The sequence below is a fragment of the Furipterus horrens genome, unplaced genomic scaffold (assembly GCF_987537825.1).
Source record: "Furipterus horrens unplaced genomic scaffold, mFurHor1.1.pri manual_scaffold_3, whole genome shotgun sequence".
Lineage (NCBI taxonomy): Eukaryota > Metazoa > Chordata > Mammalia > Chiroptera > Furipteridae > Furipterus > Furipterus horrens.
In genome coordinates this window covers 138253847-138278650 of record NW_028327173.1, presented here as the reverse complement: position 1 = coordinate 138278650, position 24804 = coordinate 138253847, and the positions used below count along the sequence as shown (strand labels likewise).

The window sequence follows — 24804 nt, the reverse complement described above, 5'->3', positions numbered from 1 at the left end:
GTGTAGCTAAACAGATTACCAAGTACTATTGATTTTTGCCATTAAAACCAAGGTTCACCACTGTGGCTGCAAGTAAGCATCACCTGCGGACGTTTTAAAATGTGCATACCTGGAGCACAGCCCCAGAGCTACTGAATCAGGGTCTCTTCAGACTTAGGCATGCCTGTTTTTTGAAAGCCCCCCTGGTGATTCAGATGTTCATCTATTATTGAAAACAACTCTCTAAAATTTTTCTCTAATCCTCCAGCTTTACTTCCATCAGCAGTGCTTTGGTTTAGGGTTTTAGTTTCCTGTAGCTACCACACAAATTACTACCAGCATGGTGGCTTAAAATAACAATTTATTCTTTCACTGTTCTGGAGGCCCCAAGTCTGGAATCAAGGCATGGGCAGGACCCTGCTGCCTCTGATGGCCTTAGGGGAGAAGCCTTCCTGGCCTCCTCCTTCTTTTGATGGTTCCAGGCACTCCTTGGCTTGTGGTTGCAGACTCCAATCTCTGCCTCTGTCTTCACACAGTTATCTCCTCCCATTCCCTGGGTCTCTTACAAAGACACTTGTCTTTGGATTTAGGGCCTACAAGTAACCAAGGAAGATCTCATCTCAAGATCTTTATTTTGACTACATCTGCAAAAATATTTTTTTCTCCAAAAAGGGTCGCATTCACAGGTCTGGGACATGCACATATCTTTTCAGAGGCTGCTATTCAATTTACTGTACTACTTCTATGGTTAGGATAGTTCTTCCCCACCTGATCATCTTGACTCTAATCTGGCTGCCCATCCTGCGCTGTGCTGCAGTTACTTTATACAGCAGGTCTTTGAATATTGTCATTTTGTTCAATGTCATCATTTTGTTATAACGTTGATGAGATACCATAGGAACTTAACTCTCATTTATATTAATTAGCCTATAGTAAAATTGGTTTCATAATGCATCGTTTTTCTTAAAGTCACAGAACCTACTTAACAACATTACGGGAGAACTTACTGTATACCCAATCATATTGTTACAGAAACAGGGGAGTCCAAAAACAAACCCGAGTTTTTGGCTGGGAGATAGGCAGCAGGAAGCAGCTTTCAGGATGCCCTTGCATGCCTGGAGCTAGTGGCTGGATACATTGTTGCAAAGATCCGCTTTACTTCCAAGACTCGGGAAGATGGGAGGGATCTTGGACTGTGGGCTGATAGTGGACTGTGGGCTGATACGGAAGAAGCAGACAGAGCCTTAGGAGGGTTCTGTGAATGGTCAGAACGGTTTGCAACACCGACTGCATGAGAGGACGCAGGGGGAGAGGGAGGGGAGGAAGAGAGAAGGAGCTGCGGACATTTGGGGCTGGCTCTGGCTCTAAGAGGCTCTCTCTCTCAGGCTCTCTCTGGCCCTCACGCCCTCACTCTCTGGCTCTTGTGGGCTCCCTCCATCTGGCTTGGAGCAGGGGTCTCCAGGCTGCTTTAAGAAGAGGCTCTTGCCAGGCTTCTTTGAGAAGGAGAGGAGATCCATGCGGTTTGCAGGAAGAAGGCAGTTTACAAGGAGGCTGAGAATCCAGGCGGTCCTGCATTGAGAGCTGGAGGGCACCACAGCACAGAAAGGACCTCCCCCATCAGAACTGAGTGATTGGCAGCTACTGGTAAAGCTGAACTGTGCCTAGGAAGTAGGGAAACGGTGTTTCTGACTTTCCTAAGACTGGCCAGGTCTGGGAGGGGGAGGCAGGACTTTGTGTCAATAAACAATTCTTTTCCTTTTCACCAAACTCTGGTATTGAGAGTTATGATTCTGGCGGCGGGCAATCAGAACCCTAACTAAACAGCCCGTGGGTTCTGTTTCAATCGGAGCAGCCCAGGGGTTCTGTTACAATATTAGTCCTTTGCTTAAATCTTACCAGATTCCCCATTCCCCTGAGAGTAAAAAGCCATGCCCCTTATCATGGAGTATCAGGCTGTTACAACCTAGCCCTTGCCTACCTTTTACCCTTCTTTCCCAGTATTTCCTCTCCTTTTGAACTGTATGCTCTGGAAGTACTAAATTATCTGTAGTCCTCCTTGCCTTTGTATATACTATTGCCCTGTGTTCCACACCTAGTCTTGTTCAGAGTTTAAGACAGTTCAGGCGGCATCTCCTCCGTGAAGCTTTCCTTAGTGCTACTAATGGACAAAATGACTAGTGCGCTCACCTGTGTTTTATCACACTTGGTTTTGTGCCTTTCTTTCCTTTTATCAGAGAGCTCTGTCAAGACAGGGAAGACTGATATTCATTATTGTGGCCCTGGTACTTGGTATTATAAATATTGAGTGAAGGACAGTGTAGCTTAACCTAATTTAGAAACTTGTCTCATCTTAACGTTGGTTTTCCTCTGCTACCTTAGTTATTTCGAGTAGGATTTTTTACTGGTAATCATCTAAATGTATTAAGTAAGAAGTCAATGTAAGTAGACTGACATTTTATTTGCTTGACCTGCAATATTTTCATCTATGCTCAGGCAATTTAAATTAAGTGTTTCTGCATATGTTAAGGTTGACATTTCTGGTTTTTGTATTTTTCCCTTTATATTAGATATGATGTGTAAGTAGCAGAAACCAAATTGAGTTAGCTGAAACTAAAAAGAATTTCATGAACAAGAGTCAAACTGTGTCTGGGCCCTGGGAAGCCCTCATGGGTCCACCCTTTTCATCTCTCTGCTACTTGTCTCTGTGCATCTGCTTCGGTCCAGACTGCAACATCCCCACAGCTCCGGTGCTTGTGTTGTACAGCTCTAGCATCCACAGAGACTGGCTGGGTGTCTCTGTCCTGTTTTTGTGTTTTCTGGGATGAGACTGTCTTTGGCCAGCTTGGACCAGATGCCCACCTCCAGCCAGGGCAGTGCAGATGGTGTTGCCCTGGCCATTTCATTCACCCGTGGTGCTGGGGCTCTCTTAAGTAGTTAAGGGATAGATTTCCAAGAACGAAGTGTTGTTGACAGCAGGTCCCTAAAGAGTGTCTGCCATATTCTTACTAGGTAAGATCCTGTTGACCAGCAGCAGATGGTTGAGAGGAAGATGCATCAGAGAGCCAGGGAAGCATGAGGGGCGCAGGAAACCTTGCCAGATTTTGTACCAGTTGCCTGTGGTCCACAGTGGTGAAAATGGTCTTCTGAATTGTGTAGAGTCCTGGCTTTAATTGATTCACATTCCTCTTATTACAGAATGTTCACCTTGATTTAAGGGATATGAAAATATATTAAAACATAGTGGGTTTATAGTGGTAGTTTATTCACAGGTATGTACATTATACTAATAATCACAAACATGTTTTAAATAATGCACATTATTCTGATCTTGCTGCAGAAAAAGGAGATGAATACTTGAAATAAATTATCTATATTATAGAGACATTTTTGTATAGCTGACATTCCTTTGTGATGGCAATGGTAACAGATGAAAAGCACAGCAGGAATAACTTCTGGTGATAATTTAAATCATTGTCATACTGTAGCTACGCAATTGTAAAACAAACACACAAAAACACTTGGTTTCAACTTTTACTGTTCTCAGTGGGCCTGATGTCCTTTCTCTGCCATACTGGCCACCGTGCCCTTTCTTGACAAAGGCAAGGGTGTTAGGACAGGAACTGTTACCAGATGTGCTGCCCCTGACTTTGGTGTTCTGAAGGAGCCCTGGAGCTGTCATACTTATCCATGTAAATATGACCTTCTTTCAGTTCTCTTGGAAAGAATTGCCAAGGGAGAGGGGAAGAATAGTCATGTCAGTGTGGCAGCTTGTGACAGCAGTCAGAACATACAAGAACCGATTAATCCAGAGTTTGAAAATTCAGCTGAAGACAGAAAAGCAACCTGCAATCCTGCATTTGTTTCAAACACTGGTATTAGCTTAAGGTATTAATACAGGGAATCTGCTTCAGGGCATGAGGTGTTTTCCAGGTGACTTCTTATATTATTATTTGACAGTTTGTGGACTAAAACTCATCTTTTTTACCTTCAGGCCATTTTGTGGGCAACCTTCCGGTAGTCATATTTTATGTTTAATTTTTATAAGCTATTTTTTGGCTCACCTGACTATGTGGGGCTCAAATAGAAATGGGAATGAGTGTAGAGAATTCAGAACTTATAAGAATGCAAGTAACTAAGTTTGGTCTTCTTACAAATAAAGATCCTCCAGACATTAACATGATTTGAGAGTGAGAGATGAGGTTTAATTAATATGCTATTTTCTAACTAGTTCATTTAAAAGTATTTCTTAAACGTTTCTCTGGGGTGCATTAGAACAGCGCTTGTTGAATGGAGCCAGCGCTAATAACAGCCTGTGTAGAATTCTCACTTGCTTATTTATATGCTGTCTCTTTCCAAAAAGATGTGAAGAGTCTGATTTTACAGGATAGGAAACCTGTAATTACCTTGTGCACCAGTCCTAAATTAACTTTCTGGAAGCATCTGACTTTCGCTATAGCTGACGTCTGTTTTGCAGCCCTTTCCTTTTGTGGGGTGTTTAGTGGGCAATTCTTTATGACCATTCCTCTCTTTTCCCTGTTCTATCTAACTTTTCTTCTTAAAACTTTTAAAACATCCTTGAATGAGTGAACTCTTTCATCTTTGTTTATAGGTACAATGGTGCATTACCTAATGGAGACAGGGGCCGGAGGAAAAGCAGATTTGCTCTCTATAAACGACCTAAGGCTAATGGAGTCAAACCCAGCACGGTCCACGTGATATCCACGCCACAAGCATCCAAGGTAGGTGGTTCTGGACCGCTGGGAGGGCTTGGCAGACAGTGACTCATGGTGATTTTCTTGTTACTCCTTGTCCTTTCAGTGTTATTTCTCTCTGGGACAGTTTCTCAACCATTTGAAGCTGGAAAAATCTTGGTTGTGAAGTGCTGTCCTGTGCATTGTATGATATGTAGCAACATCCCTTCATCTAGTAGATGCCTGTAGCATGTCAGTCCCCCCCCCCCACCACCACCAACTGCCACCAACATTGTGACAACCAAAAATGTCTCCAGACTTTGCAGAATGTCCCCTGGAGGGTCGAGTGAGCAAATCCCTCCTGCCCACCTCATAAACCACTGCTTTAGGTTATAGTGATTATATATATTTAGGTTATGTATCAATTTAGAATAGTTGTGGTAGGAAGATAAATGATGTTCTTTAGTCTAAGGAGTGTTTTTTATTAACTCTTGGTATAAACTTCATTAAGATTTATTTTCCTTCTGCTAATTGAGTAGTGGGTGTTTTCACATAATTTTCACTAATGTGGAATTGAATTTGTGTAATTATTAAAAGGATTGAAAGTAAACAGAGCTAAATGCTATAAGAAGTCTACACATATTTCCTATCATAAATTTAAAGCGAATAAAATGTTAATTTTTAGAATTATTTTATATGCTCTGATATAAAAGTGGGGACATGAATCTCAGTTTCCATTTTGGTTGATCTGTTCTTCCTGTTTGATGACAGTTTTCCTTTTAATTAAATAAATTCTTTTATGTATAATATAGTTTCCTTTTCTATAAAACAATTAGATTTACCTGAAGTATTTCATATGGAGCACTGGCTGTGCATGTTTATCATCGTGGGTTAGACCATCTGGAATAAATAAGAGACTTGATTCTCATTTTTACTGAAAACCCATGTTCAAAGAGAAATGAATGACTTCATAGAAGCACATGTGGTATTTATACTCAGTCTTAGAAACAGATCACTTTTGTTAATGTTTTTATTTTAAAAGCTCCTGTGGTTGTTTCTGAAGCTGTGCCTGGGAAAAGTTTGCTAGAATGTACCAATTAAAATTGTCTCACATTAATGAGGGAATGGTTAGGCAAGGAAGTATAAGGCTCCAAAGAAATAGGAAAAGAGAGATTAATATTTAGTGGCAAAGTTTTTGTCTAGAGAAGGGGGAATAAAGTAAAAGTTTTAGGAAGAGAAGGACATTTTGTCAGGAAAACAAAGAAAATTGGGCTTACAAAGATTCTGAGAAATGGAGGAAGTGAAATAGCAGCAGAATCTGCGAAAGTCAAGGAAATATGAGAAACATTTTATAGTCCAAAAATCTTTGGTGTGGAAGAACACCAAGACAAGTGTTTTCTAAGCATGGGATGAGTGCCAGAATATCTTGACATTATCGACATGGTCCTTATAATATTGTCTATATGTTGACATTTATTTTTCTTTCCTCTGGCTTTGTACCTTTTTTTATTACATTAACTTTTCTTCTTTTAATCTCAGATTTTATTTTAATACAATGGCTTTAGATATTTTTAAAAATTTTATAGAAATCTTTGATTACTCAGGCTTCATGTTATGATACAATATGAAAATTAGATAGTATTAGAAGGTCAGTGGCTCTTATTCATTACCCATCTCTGTCTGCTCCAGTTTTAGCTTTTTATGTTTTATACTTATGACTGCATTTTACCTGATGTCGTTTTAGATTATAAATCTCTTGCTAGTTGTCTTTCTAAATCTGTGTTTAAAAATATCAGCCATAATACTAATAGCAAGGCAACTTGGGTTTTGGTCTTGACCCTCTCCTCTTGTAACCTAGGAAAAATATATCCTCGTTTACAAAATGAAAGGGTTGGCTATAGGCAGGAGCCACATTGAATCAGATAAGATACTTTGGTGATAAGGAACATGAATGATTCTGGCATAAAAATTAAAAAAGCAAAAAAATGGAGAAATTATTAAAGGGTAGTGAGAGAATAGCTCTCAGAAATGGGGGAAAGTTGAGTAACTAGGTTTTGTGAGAACCTGGGTATCAAAATGCATTAACGTGGATTTTCTTTCAAGGGTGTTGTAAAGTGACTTGGCTCCAGCTACCTCCTATCTCTTTTAAAGGTTTTAAATTCTTAGGAAAGAGAATCTGATAGGCCTGGTCTAGGTCAGTCAACCATGGTGAAAGGAGATGAGTAGACCAGACATATTTATTGCGAGCTGATGAACTGCCCTGTACGACCTGTCCCTCATGCATCTTATTCATTTTCGTACCTGCAGGTTGAGAACCTCGCACCTAGTATTCCATCCTTCTCTAACCTAGCACCTTAGTCACAAACTCCTCACTCCTGTACCCACCCAGACTCCCATCCCTGATCAGTTCTGCCCTTCCACCCCAGCTGCTACCGTCTCTGTTGGCACCCTTGTCAAAACCCCTTACATATTTGACTTAGATGGTCCTCTTACTGCTACAATTTAACTGAGTCCTGGTTTTTATTGATGTGCTCTTTTTACTCTTTTTTTCCCACCTTTTCCTATTCCTGGAACTAGAAATGATTTCATTCTATTTCCATTTCAGTCTCCCTTTTAACCCTACATTATTAACTTAAGCTGCCCTAATCCTACTCCTGACCTCACTGACCTAGAGTTCACTCTTCTGCATCTTCCAGTGATTCAGCACCTAGGCAGGCCCATCTCTGTTTCTCCCCAACACCTGTTTAAACATAAATTAGCATCCATGATTCATACAGTGCTTTAACTCAGTTTCAGAGACTGTCACTTCCTTTCCACTTTTCCCACTGTCATTTGAAAGGGACCATAATCTCTACTGTGTTTACCTTTAGCTTCTTATCCCATCAAGACATCTGGCTCTTTCGCCTGTCCTTATTTGCCCCCATTGTTAGCCCACTGGACTTTTCCATCTGTGTTGCTGACTTCATCCCACATTCCCTTTCCCCAGTACCTTTTGGCACTGCTCTTTGTGGATTTGTGGGACCGGGCCCTGCCAAACCCCACTGGGTTGTTTTTCTTTCTCTTGCTCACCTCATTTCCCACTGGAGTGCCATGGTATGTGGTGGTACTTGGCAAAAGCTGCTTGTCCTCAGTCAGCAGTGGTTTGTCTGCCCTGGAAGTTCTGATTCTGCAGAATTGATCAGGAAAGGGTCGTTTTTGAGTGAAGTTCTAACAGTGAGAGCTAGAACGGTAGTTGTGCTTACCGTGGTTCCATTTGAGCACTTGGCCTTCTGACTGTTATTTCTTCCCTCTGCCCTAGTCACATCCTCTGCCCCACAGTCTTGGGCAAACAAGGGAGTGCGCCTTTGCTGATGGCAGCGGCCGCTGGGAGACGGGAGCTCTCAGTCTTCTGTGCATGCCAGTGTCCGAGCTAAGTCAGGTGAGGATGGCAGGGCGTGCGGCTATTGGGTAATCTCTAGCTGTGTAATCCTCGGTTGTGTACATATTTGCTCTTGCAATGCTAATAGAGAGATTTCACTTAAAAAAAAAGACAACCCTTCAGTCCTGTTTTACTTTTGGTGTGTATGTTACACAGACGTAGGGTATTTAGCAATTTATTCATCCATTCATTTCCTCACCAAATATTTATCTAGCTAGTTCTTTCTGTGTCCAGGTATCATGTTAGCTATTAGATACACTAAAGTCAACAAAAAATGCCTGCATGGAGCTAATTGTCTAGCAAGTAGGCAAACAGTAAGTAATCATGTGAGTACGTATTTAACTGCACATTGTGGAAAAGCACAGTGACGGAGAAGAATAAGGTGCGAGGGAAGACGGTACAGAATTGAAATTGGGTAGGCAGGAAAGACTGAAGGAGTGGCTTGTGAGCTGATAGCTGTAAGCTGTAGGAGGAGTTAGCCAGGAGAACAGTCACATTTGGAGCTCTCGTGAGTCTTCTGGAGAATTCGGATATTTTTCTGAGGGGAAACGTGGAAGGGACCAGCATGACATGACTGAGAGTTTACGCTGATTTATGTTTGTTCATTTACTTTTTAATGAGAGAGGGCAACTGGTTTGCTCTTACATAATCAGTAAATAGTATGATGGTGGTGGTGGTGGTGTTGCCGGAGAGGTGAATGTGTTGGTAGCAACATGGTTTAAATTTAGCAACATCACTGTGGAAAGCTCTTCATTGTGATCTTCCCTCCTGAGATTGTTCTATGTGGAAATCTCCTTTTTCGGTTATTTTTCCTTTTAAATAGTGACTGAATATCACTTCGTTCCAGTTTGCATATTTCAGTATGGAAAATATCAGTGGTCTTAAAATGACAGTTTAGTGAAAAATTAGGGCTATTTAATGTGATTACTACAGCCAGGACTGCTCTTCAACTGTTTTCACTGGAGTGGCTCTCCTGTTTGATAAGATAATGAGACTCTTCCTTATCAGTCAGCAAATAATGTATTGTAACTGGGTAAACTGGTAGAATTAATACATAAATTTCAATGTAAACTCATTAGTTCAAGCTAATTTTATAGGCTACAATCAGGTTTACTTTTGAGGCACTTACTGTCTATCTCTCTAGCCTTGGATCTTGGTGGCAAAGGATGACCTAGCTCCCATTTGAAAAGTTTTATACTTTTAGATATCATAAGCATGAATATTCTGAACCTGTCCAAGAAGAAATAAAAAAGAAATAGTAGTAATAAGTTGCAGTCCAGAATATCTTTTGATAATATACAATAATGCAAACCTAAAACAAATAACTTGTGTTTCCATAATGGAGTACAATTTATTTCAACAAAAAGATTTAAAAATGAATAACCTAACTTTATACCTTAAGGAAGAAGAAAAAGAAAAAGAAAGGAAACCCAAAGTTAGTAGAAGGAAGGAAATAGCAAAGATAAGAGCAGAAATAAATAAGATACAAAAAAAATAATAGAAAAGCAATGAAATTAAGAGCTGGCTTTTTGACACATCTTTAGTGAGACGCATCAAAAAATGAGAGGACACAAATCAAATTAGAAATGAAAAAGGAGATGTTATAACTGATAGCACAAAAATGCAAAGAATCATAAGAGAATTCTGTGAACAATTATATGTCAACAAATAGTCAATCTGGAAGAAATGGATAAATTCCTAGAAACATACAAGCTACCAAGACTGAATCATGAAGAAATAGAAAAACTGAACAAACCAGTAAGGAGATAATTTAAATTTAAATTAAAAATAATTTTCTGTCTTAAAGGGTTTTTTAAGACTTTAAAAACAGTTTTTATGTGAATGTATCATGGCAGCTCAGAGTTCTGGTCCCGATGGTTGCAAAACGTATCTGCTGAGATCCGAAAACAGCTTTCAGAAAACCTAAACCAAGCCTGTGAAATTTCTGTCATTATTGACAAAGCTCTAGCCACTTCTCAACTATATGGTTTAACAATTTACATACAATATTTAAGACTTTGAAGATAGATAATAGTTTTTGTTGATTGTTTTGGAGCTGGAAGGAACAATATCTGAGATATATTAAGCTTTATTGTCATAATCAAGAAAAATTGTCTCAGGGAGTAATGTTTAGCTGAAAACTATGAATTTTATACAGATGGTGAAAGTTTAGTGTTAGAAAAAAAGTTGTCTCCTGAAATTCTAGAAAAACTTTGGGATATTTTCATTTGATGCTGTCTTACTATATTTAGCTAACTCTGCATGATGCCATAGAAAGATAAAAGTAAAGTAGGCTATTTAACATTTTTCTTGATATTTTTATATTTATTTTATATCAAATCTATGCCATCAAGTTAAATAACATATCTGAGAACTTAGGATGGAAATAATGCTATGTTTAAGTTTGGCAGCTTGACTTGCAGTAAAGCAGCGTAATTATTTATCACCATTTTCCCTTCAGATTTATGTGAGTCTCTAAGGTAGGTTGTAAGATGTTTTAGTGTATTTTTAAAATTAAAATTCAAAGTATGATTTACAATATCTACTGTGAATAATTCTAGAAAGTTGAAGAGTTGATTCAGAATATCACATTTTTCTTAGTTTCTGCAGTTCATATAGTTTGACAGTTATATTTTTGTTTTTCTGACCCTTGTTCTAGTATATATAGTTTCATTGTTCCAGGCACTAATAACTAATGGGATTTTTGTGTGTGACCTTGCGATTACAAGGTCATTGTCTTCTTCATTTCTGTTCATTGATATTTAGCATAAATCTCTGCTTTGCTGTGTGGTTTGAACAGAATAATTTTTCATTGTTTTCTGGCAGAGAAATCTATGTCTTTTCTGTATTTATGATGTGGTTGGCAGAATAACGGCTGCCAAAGATCCCCACCCTTTAAATTCTCGGACCTGTGTTTATGTCCTCTCACAGCCGAAGGGACTTTGCAGATGGCATTGGGTTATCAGAGTGAGCCCAGTGTAATCACAAGAATACTTAACAGTGGAAGAGGGACGTAGAAGACTCACAGAGATGTGAGGGAAGAAGGGGCAGGAGAGTCTGGAGTATGAGCAAGACTCAACATGCTGTCCCTGGCTTTGAAGACGGAGGAAGGCGGTCATGCGCCAAGAAATGTAGCGCCCTCTAAAAGCTGCAAATAATTGGCAGGCAGCTGTGAAGGAAACAGAGACCTTAGTCCTGTATTACACAGACTCAGTTCTTCCAACAACCTGAGTGTCCCTGGAAACGGATTCTTCTTCCCCAGAGGCTCTATAAGGGGCACGGCCCTTGATTTTGGCCTTGTGAGACTTGGGGGGAGACACCACCAGATCTGTGAGTTAATAAATTTGTGTTGTTTGTAGCTGCCAGGTTTTGTGGTAATTTGTTGTGGCAGCAAATGAAAACAGATATATACTATTTTAAGGGAAATTAAATACAAAGTACCTTGGATTACTGAGCAGCTCTTAACCTTGTATTGGGGGAAAGGAAAGGATGGGGAAGCCATGAAGGAATTGGGGGACTGGGAAAGAGGTTTGTGTGATTGCTCTTTTTAAAATTCTTTTGGATCCAGAGCGCTGGCCCTGAAAAGTTTGACTCTAGCACTCAATAACATATATTGTAGTGTAATTTTCTGTATTACTCTGTATTACAGATATATAATAATGATACTATTGACTTGATGCAGGTATTCGTTGGAAAAACCATATAATTGGTGTCATTAAAGCACAATTTTATTAGAGTTGCTTTTAGTATGTCAATGTGGGAGAATACTTGTATTTATACTTATAATTATGCCTTTACTAAAATTTACTTGAATTATGACCCTGATTCAGGCACTAACACCCATCTTGGTGGGTTTTTGTGTGTGTGTGGAGGAAAAGAATCTTTTCTTGTAACTTTCGTTTGTAAAAACATTGAACATGAAAGTTGGAAGGAACTTATTTAGACTGACTCCTCGTTTTATAAATGAGGGACTTGAAGAAGTTCAGAGAAACCCAGTATGGAGTCTCAGGTCACTAAGCCAGGTGTGTTGCCCAGAACCCAGGAGTATTGGTCTGTTGTTGCAGGTGGCAGGTGGCAGGTGGAAAGTGCTATGAAAGATGGGAACCAGGCTGGGTCCCGCCCTTGATCCTCCCACCTCCCAGGAGTGACTTGGAAAATCCATTTATTTCCAAACTAGGACTGCTGTAACTATAAAACAAATTAATATAATTGTTAGTAAAAGTGGAAGTTTCTCTGGAGACTTAGGATTAGTAGCCCTGTTAGGATAAAGCTGTCCAGTCTTAAATCAGATTCTGTTCAGGGAGAACCTTTGTTTAACAAAATGAACAATGATGGAGGCTTGAGTTCAAGTAGTTGGTTTGTTTGCAGTGGTGGTTACAAAAGTGAGCGGTAAAAGCTACATCAAAATAAATTCTGTGCAGCTCAAAATAAGTGAAAGCCTGTAAGGGAGGGTCACAGACGTGTCATTGACCGACTTGACTTGGCTGTGGCTTCTTTTGTTACACCTTCGCCTTTACAATAAAGTACAGGGTTGACCTTCTGTCTGTGAGAAGGTACTTCAGCCTCTTTGAAGTCCTGCTGCCGACTGATTCACAGGGATACCCCCTTTACAAGCTCTCCCTTCATCACACCCAGGTCACCAGGGAGGCGTGAATGAGTGGCTCCAGCAACCTTTAGTTTTGTCTTACAAAGTGAGAGTTGATGGGAGCGTATTGGAGCCCGGGCACAGGAGCTCCAGATAGGTAACTCATCCTTGTCTTGCTGCTTATCCTTAGTCCGCTGTCAGCAAGCCTTGCAGGGCCGGTCCTCTCTTCTCTGCGGTCCAGCCTGCCCATTCAGGTGAAACTCCCCCCTGCCATGTTTTCCCTCACCGTCACGCCTTCCATGTTCCCATTTATTGGAAAATGCTTCAGCCTTCTGTACTAACTGATACTCCCACTGTTCTTTAGAACATGACCCAGTTGTCATTTCCTCCTAGAGACCCCCCTGACACTCTTTTCTTTCCCAGCCTCAGTGAGAAGTCCTTTTGTGAACTGAAGTTCCAAAAACGTGTACATCCTGCTGTGTCAGTTGCCTTACTGTCTTGTCATGCTGGGCAGCAGCTTCTTGAGGGCAGAGACTGTCTTTCCTGTCTGCATTCCCGTGGCCCAGCACAGTTTCTCGAGTGTGTAACCAAATAGTGTGGCCTGCCTTGGGCATGTGTGAGAACAGCTGGTTTTCCAGATGGGTCTGTAACTTCTGTGTGGTGTTCTGCAAACCCACAGGCACATGCACTGATCGGTTTATAATTCAGGTACATTTGGTAATTAAAATTACTCTTTTCATGCTGTTTTTGATTTTTTTGTATTATAGACACCAATCATGATAACCAGCTTTATACAAAAACTTGTGTATATCTCTGACCTTTTTTCCTTTGATCTCAGGAATCACATATTTGTTATTGACAGTTTTAAGAATAAATAGGTAAGTTTTGTAAATTATGAAAACAAGAATTGAATGAAAGTGTGGGCTTTGGAGTTTAGACTCTCTGAATGCTTAGTTTCCCTTGTTTACAAGCTGGGGACTCTGGGGCAAAATACCTTTCTGTGACTCACTTTCCATTTTTAGAAAACAGATTTGTGTCAGTCTGTATAGGTCACATTATCCTGCAGTAACAAACAACCTCTCAACCTCAATGGGTTTACTACACAGAACACAGAATATTTATTACTCACATTTCATGTACATTGTGGATTAGCGTGGAGGCTGTGTTCATTGTGGTAATTCAGGGACCCAGGCTGATGGAGGGAACATCTTGACTTAACACTTCAAAGATCATGGATGAGGTAAGAGAAGGACTGAGCTCTTAAAGCCTTTATCTGGAAGTGACATGCTTGCATTTCATTGGCTAAAGCAAGTCTCGTGGTGAACTGAATTCAGAGTTTGGTGATGCACAATCCTTTTGCAGGGAGAGGCATCAGATACTTGCAAATAGCAGTCTCTGCCTGGAGGTAGTGACTCATGAAGGAAACACTTTGAATATACCATATGGCTAGTATAGTATTGGGTTGGCCAAAAAATCTATTTAGTCTTTTCTATGAATTAAAGGACACATTTTTCATTTTCACCAATAACTTTATTGATTTGGATATTTTTAGTATGTTGGCTCTCTCCCACATGGTATGACATTGATTGTTCTCAATTAATGTCTCAATTTGATCACTATCAACTTCAACTGGATTACCTGACCTTGGAACATCATCCAGCAAGATATACACAGCATGAAACTTCGCAAACCACTTTTGGCACATTTGATCAGTCACAGCACCTTCTCTGTACACTGCACAAATCTTTTTTTGCATTTCAATTGCATGTTTATCTGTCTTTAAATAATAAAACATAATATGCTGAAAATGTTCCGTATTTTCTTCCCTCTTCAGTATTACAATGACTACACAAAAATTCACCAATTTTGGTAACTTTTTTTTTTAATGCACGCTAATATGACAGCTGTCACAATACAATCTAACAAAATTGTTTCAAATGATGTTAAAGACAGCTAAGTGCTACTAGAGCCATTTATGGGGAAAAATGAACTTTTTGGCCAACCCTATACATGGTAGTGATTAATTAATGTTTGCTAATATTATTAGTGATTGGTTTCTCTGAAAAGCATTAATTATCTCTTACAAGAAATTATAAATAGGCCCAGGATATGATGAAACCTTGCATCCATATTAATTATTAACAATTTGATTTTATGAAAACTTTACTTAAAATGCACTGATGGATTAAAAATTAAAGCCTGCAGCTTCATGATATGAATATAGGTTTTCTTTGTAAACTTGAGAATTTAAATTTATCATTTTTTAAAGGATCACAGCATTGGATGTTGAAAAAAAAATAGTTGCTGAATTATCGAACTCACTAACTTTGAGAATCAGTGCATTTCCTCCCTGGATAATGTACTTATGAATTAGAACATTTTGATAAGGCATTCTTATGTGAAAATGCATCTGGCCTAAATCAGTTTTGGTTTGTCATGCATTCTTCAGACTGCCAACATTAGCTTCATTCTTTGCTTTTTAAACAAAGGAGTAGTTCTGTGTTTTCTAATGTGGATTTAAATCTTGGTTTCACATGAGCAGTTAGATAAAAATCTTTTTTGGTCCTTCTATAGTGCCTGCTTCAAATTGTTAATATGAATATCAGCATTAAAAGAAATTATTTTATTCTGTAATTTAATATCGTAAATCCAAGAATACCATCTATTTAACTTCTAAATACCATCAATATTTAAGTTTTATAAACTAGGTAGAGCTAATATTGTTATAATTGGTTCCCCTAAAGTGCAAGAGAAAGAGAATTCTGGTAAACAGAGCTTATCTAGCATTTTTCATTTTAAGAAGACTTTCTTTATGCAAATCATAAATGTGGAGTTTGAGAGATTTTCATAGCTTACATACCTTTTTAAGCAGTAGCCAGATCAAGAAACAGTGTTACTAGTACCCCAAGGACCCCGTTGCTCCCCGACTTTCACTGCCCCCCCCACAGTAACCAGTTAACTGTCATCAGGACCCAATGCTGTAGTTTAGTTTTTGTATTTTCTATAAATTGGATCTATAAAATAGATTGTTCATTGCTATATAGTATTCTGTTGTGTGAATTTACCTTGTTATCCAGTATGATTTACAATTTTTAAAAAAATTTATTTATTTTTAGAGGGGAAGGGATGGAGAAAGAGAGGGAGAAAAACATTGACGTGTGAGATACATCCATCGATTCCTCTCACACGCCCCGAACTGGGGACCTGGCCCGCAACACAGGCACGTGCCCTGACTGGGAATCAAGCCAGCAACCTCTCGGTTCGCAGGCCTGTCCTCAGTCCACAGAGCCACACCAGCCAGGGTGCTTTACAGTTTTAATTGCACTAAAACCTCAGTTAAGTTTTTGTAAATTATTTAAGGTATTGTTTTTTAAGTTAGCTATTTTACTTTAGGACATGAAGTCAGAATACACAGAAGTCAGTAATAGCTACCAGCATTCACGTTTATAGCTTACAGCAGTGTAAAATCTGGTAACTTCACTTAGAAAACTGATTTGCCTGTTAAAACAATAATTACAGAATTGAGTATTTCAGTGAAGAACTCTTAATTGTATACTGAACTTTGAATTTTATGGTGTCTTGTATTCCTCTCCTGAAAAACATATACCTGTGTTACAGCTAAGGGCCTGAATGGCACATTTTTTTCACTTTTTACATTTGTGAGATAGGGAGGCAACCTGATATTGGAGGCAGGGAGAACACAGACTCTGATGTTAGATGAACCTAACTGTAGTGGGTCTTAGCTCCTCCCTTTGCTAATGATGTGACCAGGACAAGCCACAGGGCCCCTCTGGGTGTAACAGCCCCCTTCAGCTGTGAGGATTAGATAGAATGAACAGTACACACACCACCTGCCTCCTGATGTGGGTGGGCTCTTGGGAACTGTTCTTCTAGTTACCTCACAAGGGAGTTGTAAGGATGCAGTGGAATCATGTGGTATTTCGAGAGCCACTCTGTATCCCTATAGTAAGCTATTATTGCTCAGGGGAAACATAATCAGTGAGTTGAAAAGACTTTAGAATGATTCCCCTTTTAAAGTGCTAAAGGTGCTTATTCTCACGGGCTGTGTAATTGGATTTCAATATTTAAAAATGAGAGCACATCCTTAATATTTAAACCTTTACTAATTGCACACACACACACAGAGCATCCTTAAAACTTTCTTCTGAAAGGCGAGTGAACTTCCTTCTGAAAGGCAAATGGCCTTTCCCTCACTTGTGAAATCTGTGTTGTCATGCCCCTCCCTCAACTTGCATTAGTCTTGTCCCCAGGAGTCTATGTTCCCAGTGGACTCAAGCTCCTGGAGAGCAGGCCCTGCCCTGCAGACAGGCACCCAGGGGAGAGTGTTCGGCGACCAATGGAATGAACAACAGCCATCCATGATTTTAGAATCCCTTACTGCCCAATTAATTTACATAATTTCCTGAAAGTACAAAGGAAATGAATAATTTTTGGTCAGAGACATATGAAAGCTTTTCTCAGAAAATACATATTTTTAGCATTCCAGATAGTTGAACTGGTTGATAAAGTAAAGAATAATGTATATAAAAAAAAGAAATAAACTAAAACAGGAAAAAAAGAAACCCAATAAAACAAAAAAATGTTTTAAAAATAATAATATATAAGTTGGGAGGTGGCTGATTGAAGTTAGATTTTTCTACGGTCCTTGTAACAGTATTACTTAATTTTACATTTTGCGGTATGAAGTATGCATGTTAAAATGGCTAAAGGAACCCTAAGGGATAGATATAGAATATGGAACTTTCAATGACATAGAAAAGGGGGGGAAAAAGGAATGAAAAAGATGGCAAATGTGGTAATCCTAAAGAAAGTAAAAGAGGAGAAAAATAAGATAACAATAAGGAGAGTCTACCTCTGGCAACGCCAATGTGGCTCCGATCTATCAGAGCAACCCTCCTAGAGATAGGAATTCTGAACAAAATATACAAAACAGCTACCTGAAGCCTCCAGAAAGAGCTCAAAATCAGGAAGGATGTAGAGGGGAGCCAACATTTAAAAGAAGGAAGAGCTTCTACATGCAAAACTATGTACAATCTTACAAACATAATATTGAACCAAAGAAGCCAAAAACTTAAAAGGGTGTTGCTGTGTAATTCCATGTGTGTAAGTCAAAAGCAGACAAATGTAGAGTGGTGTTGGAAGTCAAGATCTGGTACCCTCTGTAGGGGATGGGAACTGGCAGGTGTCTGGGGTTGTGAGCAGCAATGGTCTATTTTCTTGATCTGGGTGCTGGTTGCATGGGTATCCTCGCTCAGTGAAAATGCATCAGCATTGAGAGTATGCGCCATTTCCTATATCTGTATGACGCTTCGGCATACAATTTTTAAAAATCAAAAAGGGAGCAGAAACAAGGTGACAGGCAGACAGAGGATGACTGAAAAGGGGCCTCAAAGTCAGACTGAAGAGCTTGCACGTGACCCTGCAGGCATGGAGACACTGAAGGGGTTAAGGGGGCATTGAGCTGTCAGGGAAGCTGCTTAGCTGCAGGAGGAGCGTGGCTAGCAGAGGGGAGAGCCTGCCTTGTGGGACATTATTGAGAAGAGTGGCCGGAGAAGAGCGGGTCTAATGATGAGGACCGAAGCCAGGCTAGAGGGTGTGGGGTTGGAGGAACAGGAGAGATTTGGACATAAAATTGAAAGAACTGTAACTGCACAGGGACCTTATTTTCTTTAATCTGGCCTTTTATTTTATTTTTTCCTTTGACCCAAGCTGGCCTCACCCAGCGCCCTGGCTCACCCACCTCCCTCCTCCTTGCTTAATCATTAATCCCTCAGGACAATGAGGTTCTGGTCAGCCTCCAGTAGTCCTGGGCCTAGTGACTACAGAGTTTTCAATCAAACTAAAGACAATATCTTGGCCTCAGTTGTGTTTTAGCTCCAGACCCACAGAAGGCAGAACAATCCCACAGAACAAATCCTTGTGAAATTGGACAGAACAACTCCATGGCCGACATCAGGACCAGATGCAATGATCAATTACTCCCTACTCTAGCACTAATCAATCAGTAGAGACCACGACCCTAACTCCTTTAGTAACCACGATTAATGATGTTTTCCCTATATAATTCATCCCCCTGGAAGCTATTGGGGAGCCAGGTCTTTGAGCATTAGCTACCTGTGACTCCGGGCATGGCGCCATCGCCTTAATAAATCCTTACTTTCTTGGCTGCAAACTCCTGTTAGTGTCTTATTGGGCTTTGATGTGTGCAGGCAAATGGACCCCTTGAGTCTGGTAACAGGACTTGGTGGTTCATTCGATGCATGAGACCAGGTGAGGAGAGGGAGGAGTCCAAAAGGGTTCTGGGGAGAGGCTGGTCACTGCAGCGAGTGAGGGGCTGCTGGGAGAAGCAATGAACTTGAAGGAAGGATTTTTGCTGAGAGAAAAGTTAGCCATGTTCACAGGCCACAGGGAAGAAGCAAGTAGAGAAAGAACTGGGACAACACAGTCCCCTGAAGCAGCAGGAGGGAACGAGAGGTGCAGGGCAGATACGAGGTGGACAGGAGAAAATTCACTATGGTGGATGAGAAAAGGGGTTCTATGGAAAGTAACCTCACGGGGAGATTTGATCATAAACTCCTAACTGGGCAGGTCACTGGGTAGTCACACCCCAGGCATGTAAATTTTTACAATTAGTAAAAGCTTTATCTTTGCTTCGAGCAAAACCTTGTGGATGCAACATTAAGTATAGTTCTTTTGTAAAGGGACTTATCAAGCAAGGAGCCCTGGAATTTTCGATTTCATTAGCTTCAGGGTAAAATTGCTTCTGGTGCCAATGGTGAGTGAACCTTCCCTACTTCTGAGGCAGGACGTGAAGCTGCTTGCTTGGAATGAAAGCAGCTCCCATTGTGCTCTGCCTTACTTTTCCCAATGCACAATGGGCCTTACTCCCCTCTGCCCACAGTGCCTGGCAGAGAGAAATAGAGCAAATGGCAATGATTTATAGAAAGCAGTAGGAGGGCTATTTGTGTGCAACAACCCTGGGGAGCAGGCTTTGTCTTCCGTATTAGCAATGAGGAGGATGAGGGTCAGAGGGGGAAAGTCTCTTACCCAAATTCACTAACACTAGTGAGAGGATGAGCTGGGACTTGAACCTGGGATAACGTGACTCCAAATCTACGGCCTTTCCAAAGCCAAGCTGTAAAGATGCACAGCAAAGTTTGTGGAGTAAGTGATTTAGTAAATGAGTGCATGAGCGAATAGTAAATGAGTAAGTGATGAAATCAGCTAGTGAAAGAATGGGTGAGGAAATGGAGACGAGATAAAAAGATGAAACAACAAGCTTACTTATGGAACATTTGACGTGTGCCAGGTGCTGTGCTAGACTCTCGTGGATCTTATTGTCTAGTGGAGAAACCAGATATTATGTGCCAAGAAAAGGGAAGTGGACCAGATGCTTTGGGAACTTACAAGTGGACCTCACTTATGTGGGAGACCTGAAGGCTTTTAATATTTGAGCTGAAATCTGAAGTGGTGGAGCTGTAGGTGTTAGCCAGGACAGAAGGCTGGAGAAAGGGGTGCCCAAATGTAGAAGGCCCAGACCTAACCTAGGAGCCTGGCTCTTTGAAAAAGCTCAAAGGAACTGAGGGATGGTGGAATGGAGTCGGGAAGGGAGTACCATGCATGCAGGCGAGCTGTGGTCTACGTGTGGGGCGGGATAGGGTGGGGGGATTAGGGAGGTCAGCCAGCAGTCAGATTGCTGGGTTGAGGCGGGGTGTGTTTTTGATGATTGCCCCAGCTTGTCCTCTACGTAGCCAGCCCCACCCAGAATAGGCAAACCGTTAGGGACGGTGGGCAGCTCTGCTAAGTCTGCTTTGGGAGTCTAGGCCACAGTCCTAGCAAGTTACGGGTTGGTTGGAAGTGGAGTGACTCACAAGGAAGCTCCTCCTTCCCTTTTTCTACTTAAGGTGGGAGAGGTTCCTCATTTATGGACTTCCTACCATGCACTTGGCACAGTGCTAGGTGCTGTGGATGCCCCAAGGACTAAGATATGCAGCTCTTGCCAGGGTGGAGCTCTGCCCAGCAGGGGCTGGCCTACTAATGGAGTCATTGGAATAAAGGGTGATGAATATTTTGTTGTGTAGGGTGGGGCTGGAAAAGTGGGCTGGGCGTGGTCATGGAGGTCCCTGTAAGTCACACAGGGCCTCATTTGAAAGATAGTGGGGATCCATGGAGAAATTTTAACAAGTGAGGCATTGCCTTTTCTCTCTCTTAGGAACACTGCAGAGAGTGTAACGGTCAGCTATTTGAGAGAAAGGGGCAGTGGCATTGAGGAACGTCTAGACCAGACATGGCTCTGAGTCCAAGGGCCAGTGTGGCCCTCGATGAAGAACCAAAGATGACACCGAGTCTCAACTCCACCGGGGCCCTAGTTTGGGCTCTGGCACCATCTCTGGGCCAAACCCAGATACAGACCTTGTTCCTATCTTGAATCCACCCGGGAATCCTGGCTTGGCTCTTCTTCCAGACCTTAATCTAATTCCGAGTCCTGTCTCTGAGCCAGCCCCTGGCCTGGTGTCTGATAACAGCCCCAGGCCTGTTGACAGTGAGGCCATGGCTCCAGCCTCCCTCCAGATCACCACTTCCCACTCTGGTGAAGCTCTGGGCCTGGATAGGAATCACATCTCAAGGCCCAGCTCACAGGGGCCCCCGTGTTCAGCCTCAAACCTTGTTCTGAGCCCTGGCTCTACTGAGGCCCAGTGTCTGAGCTGGAACAACTCCTCGGGGCTGAATTCTGAGGAGGCCTTCAACTGCCACTCAAGCACAATTTTTGATTTGGGTCAGAGTAACTCCAATCTTCCCAGGCCTGAATCAGATCCACTTATAAGGTCCTATTCAAGAGAAGCCCTAGCTCTGGGCTCATGTATCTCCAGGCCAAGCTCAAAAGGCCTTCTTACTCAAGCCTCAAACTGTTCTCTGGATACCAGCTCCAATGACCTGCTCAGTGTGGGCTCAAGAGCTACCTCCAAGCTGGACCTGAATGTGGCTCCAGGTTCCTGTGGGACCCCAATCCCAAACACCAACGAGACCATCACTTTGGTTTCACATAACACCTCAGGGTCTGTTTTGAAAGGAGCCTTTGGTACAGCCTGGAACGCGAGTTCCAAGGGAACCATCAATGTGGCTTCAAATAGCAATGTGAAGTCTGATTTGAACATGACCGTCACTCAGGCCTCATGCTTGGCCCTGAGTCCTGGCTCCAATGATGATATTAGCCTGCACTCCAGCACCTATGGACCCAATTCCGCCTTTTCTCCACCCTCATACATGACCTTGATACTAGGCTCCAAGGAGACTCTGAGTCTGGGCTCCAGCGAGACTCTGAATCTGGGCTCCAGCCTCATCTTCAGGGACATGTCCACCCTGACACTGAGCAGCCAGCACGATTATTCTGAGGACAACACCATCCACACTGTGCCCCTGGAGGGAGATCAGCAGAGCTTGAGCAAGATGGCCGGTGCCGAGGTGGAGGACAACACCATCCACACTGTGCCCCTGGAGGAAGATCAGCAGAGCTTGAGCAAGATGGCCGGTGCTGAGGTGGGCCAGTTCCCACTGTTGTTCCCCACCCACAACACCACAGACAAGGACACCAGAGCCTTCCAAAGTGTCCCTGAACGTGAGTGTGGCAGGGGTGACAGCCTTAGAGAGGGCACTGTCCTGGAAGAAACTTGTATTTAGACTTGTGGGGCAGGGAGGGGAGAGGAGAGGGGAAGAAAGGGAACATCAATCAGTGGATAACATGCAATATATTAATTATGCACAAGAGATTCAGTGCTCAGCCTCTGCTTGTTGAGGGATTTGGGACAAGCTACTTAATCTCTCTGAACTTCAGTCTCCTTAACTCTAACATCATCCATATGATAATACCTTTATTATGTCCAGATTACAAGTCAACTAACTATACCTTCCTTTCAAAATGTATGCCTCTTTCTTTTTTGATAAATTTCAGACCTGGCTTTCCAGATCAATGGAGGAGGCAGGCTCTAGGCTCAGCTCACCTCTATTATAGAGCGTTTGAGGTTCCCCACCTGAGCAAGGCCTTGGGGTCCTATCTGGAACCTTCACTCACTTCTGATATACAGGTGTTTTGGAAATGAATCTCCTGTTTTTGATGTTGTAAGGATCTCTCAATTATTTAGATCTCTAAATATTTATGTTTGTTCGTGGACCAATACTATATTGCAATTAAAAAATTACCATGGCTTTGCAAATATGTATTCGTATCTGGTAGGGTAAGAATCTCTTTAAAATGTCTCAAAATTATTCTGAGGGTAACAGCATCCAAACCATGCTCTGACGTCTATTAGCAAGCCCTCATTCTTCCATATACATTTTATTTTACTTTTTAAAAGATTTTATTTATTTACTTTTAGAGAGAAAGGAAGGGAGGGAGAAAGAGAGGGAGAGAAATATAAATGTGTGGTTACCTCTCTCATGCCCCCAAACGGGAACCTGGTGTGCAACCCAGGCATGTACTCTGACTGGAATCAAACTGGCGACCTTTTGGTTTGCAGGCCGATGCTCTATCCACTGAGTCACACCGGGAAGGGTCCATATATATTTTAGAATATGTTTGTCTAGGTCTTCAGAAAAATCTTGCTGGCATTTGTATTGGAATGCTATTAATTTATCCATCTATTGAAGTTTTCCTTTATATAGGATATAGCTTTTACTAGAACTGAAAAATTCTCCCTCAAGATCTATTGTATTTTTCGATAGGTTAATTCCTATGTACTTTATAGTTTTTATTGCTTGCATGAATCATATCTTATTTTTTAATACAATTCCTCTTTTGTACTGATGATGCTTGATGGTATAGAGAAATTTTGTTTCTGTATGTTGAACTTTTAAAAATACAACTTTATTGAGTTATAATTTAGATATCATAAAATTTCCCCACTTTAAGTGTATAATTTAATGGTACTAAAATACACACAGAATTGTGCAACTATCACCACAATCAACTGTAGAACATTTTCATCAACACCCCCCACCCCCCAAGAAACCCCCAAACCTCTTAGATATCATCCCAAACCCACTGTCCCCCAGTTCTAGGCAACCACTAATCTACTCTCTGTATAAATTTACCTGTTTTGGACTTTTCATATAAATACGTGGTCCTTTGTGATCGAAAAACAGTAACCCCACTTAATTCCTTCCCCCTAATTTATATGCTGTCCTGGTAATGCATATTCATTATTTTCTTAATCCTATAACATCATTATTATTTTATGTAGTTAATGTTCTTATAGTTACCCAAATATTAATCTTTCTTTTATTTCATTGCTTATTGCATCTCAGACCTTCCATCTGACATTGATTTCCTATGGCTTGAAGAGCATACTTTAGAATTTCCTTTAGTGAATTCTGCTGATGGTAAACTTTTATCATTTTTTGTCTGAAAAAGATTGCCTCTAGTTCTCTTTCATTCCTTTAAAACATGTTAAAACAATGAAAACTTGAAGAAGAATTGAAAGCACAGTATAAAATTTTTTGTCTGTGAATAATTTGATTAAATGGCCAAGTGATGTCCCACATCCCTGAATTTTGTTTTTTATTTCTTACAAAAAAGAACAAAGGTTAACCATCAAAATCATGAAATCAATGTTAATACACTGTTACCATCTAATTCGCAGACCCCATTCAAATGTCACTGATTGTCCCGGTAATTTTTTCTGGAAGAAAAAGATCCAGTGCAGAATAACTCACTGCACTTTTTTGTCTAGTTTGTTTTGTTTCCTCAGTCCTCACCTCAGCCTTTCCTTGACTTTCATGTTCTTTTTTTCTTTCTGAACATGTGCTTTAATGAGCTGTCAGGCCAAGGGGGCAGTAGCTGAGCAGAGCTCAGGGCCTAGAGGGGAGTCACCCATGGCTCCCTTTTGTCACCTCAGGAAGCCTATTTTTTTCCTTTCAACACTGAGAAAGTGTCAGAGGCTTGGCTAGCAGTCTTGTGGATGGTTTTCTGGGTGTACTTGGCCACCCCACCCATGGCTGCAGCCTGGGCTACCCCTTCCACTTGTGCTTCAGGTCCTGCAAGCCCTTGCTGGCTATGGCTGCAGGGGGCCTCTGAGGAGTCAAGGGTAGCTGAAGCCACATTGGATCTCCGGACT

The 24804-nt window shown here is 41.2% G+C and overlaps 1 long non-coding RNA gene across 1 annotated transcript in view; it reads left to right on the top strand.

Annotated features, from left to right (window-relative positions):
* Nucleotides 1-8078, top strand: part of LOC150016104 (uncharacterized) — a 53117-nt gene extending 45039 nt beyond the window's left edge. Inside the window, exons 2-3 of the long non-coding RNA XR_016510035.1 lie at nucleotides 4589-4718; nucleotides 7969-8078. This is a non-coding gene — a long non-coding RNA (uncharacterized LOC150016104). The remainder of the gene's footprint in view (nucleotides 1-4588; nucleotides 4719-7968) is intronic.
* The last annotated feature ends 16726 nt before the right edge of the window (nucleotides 8079-24804 follow it).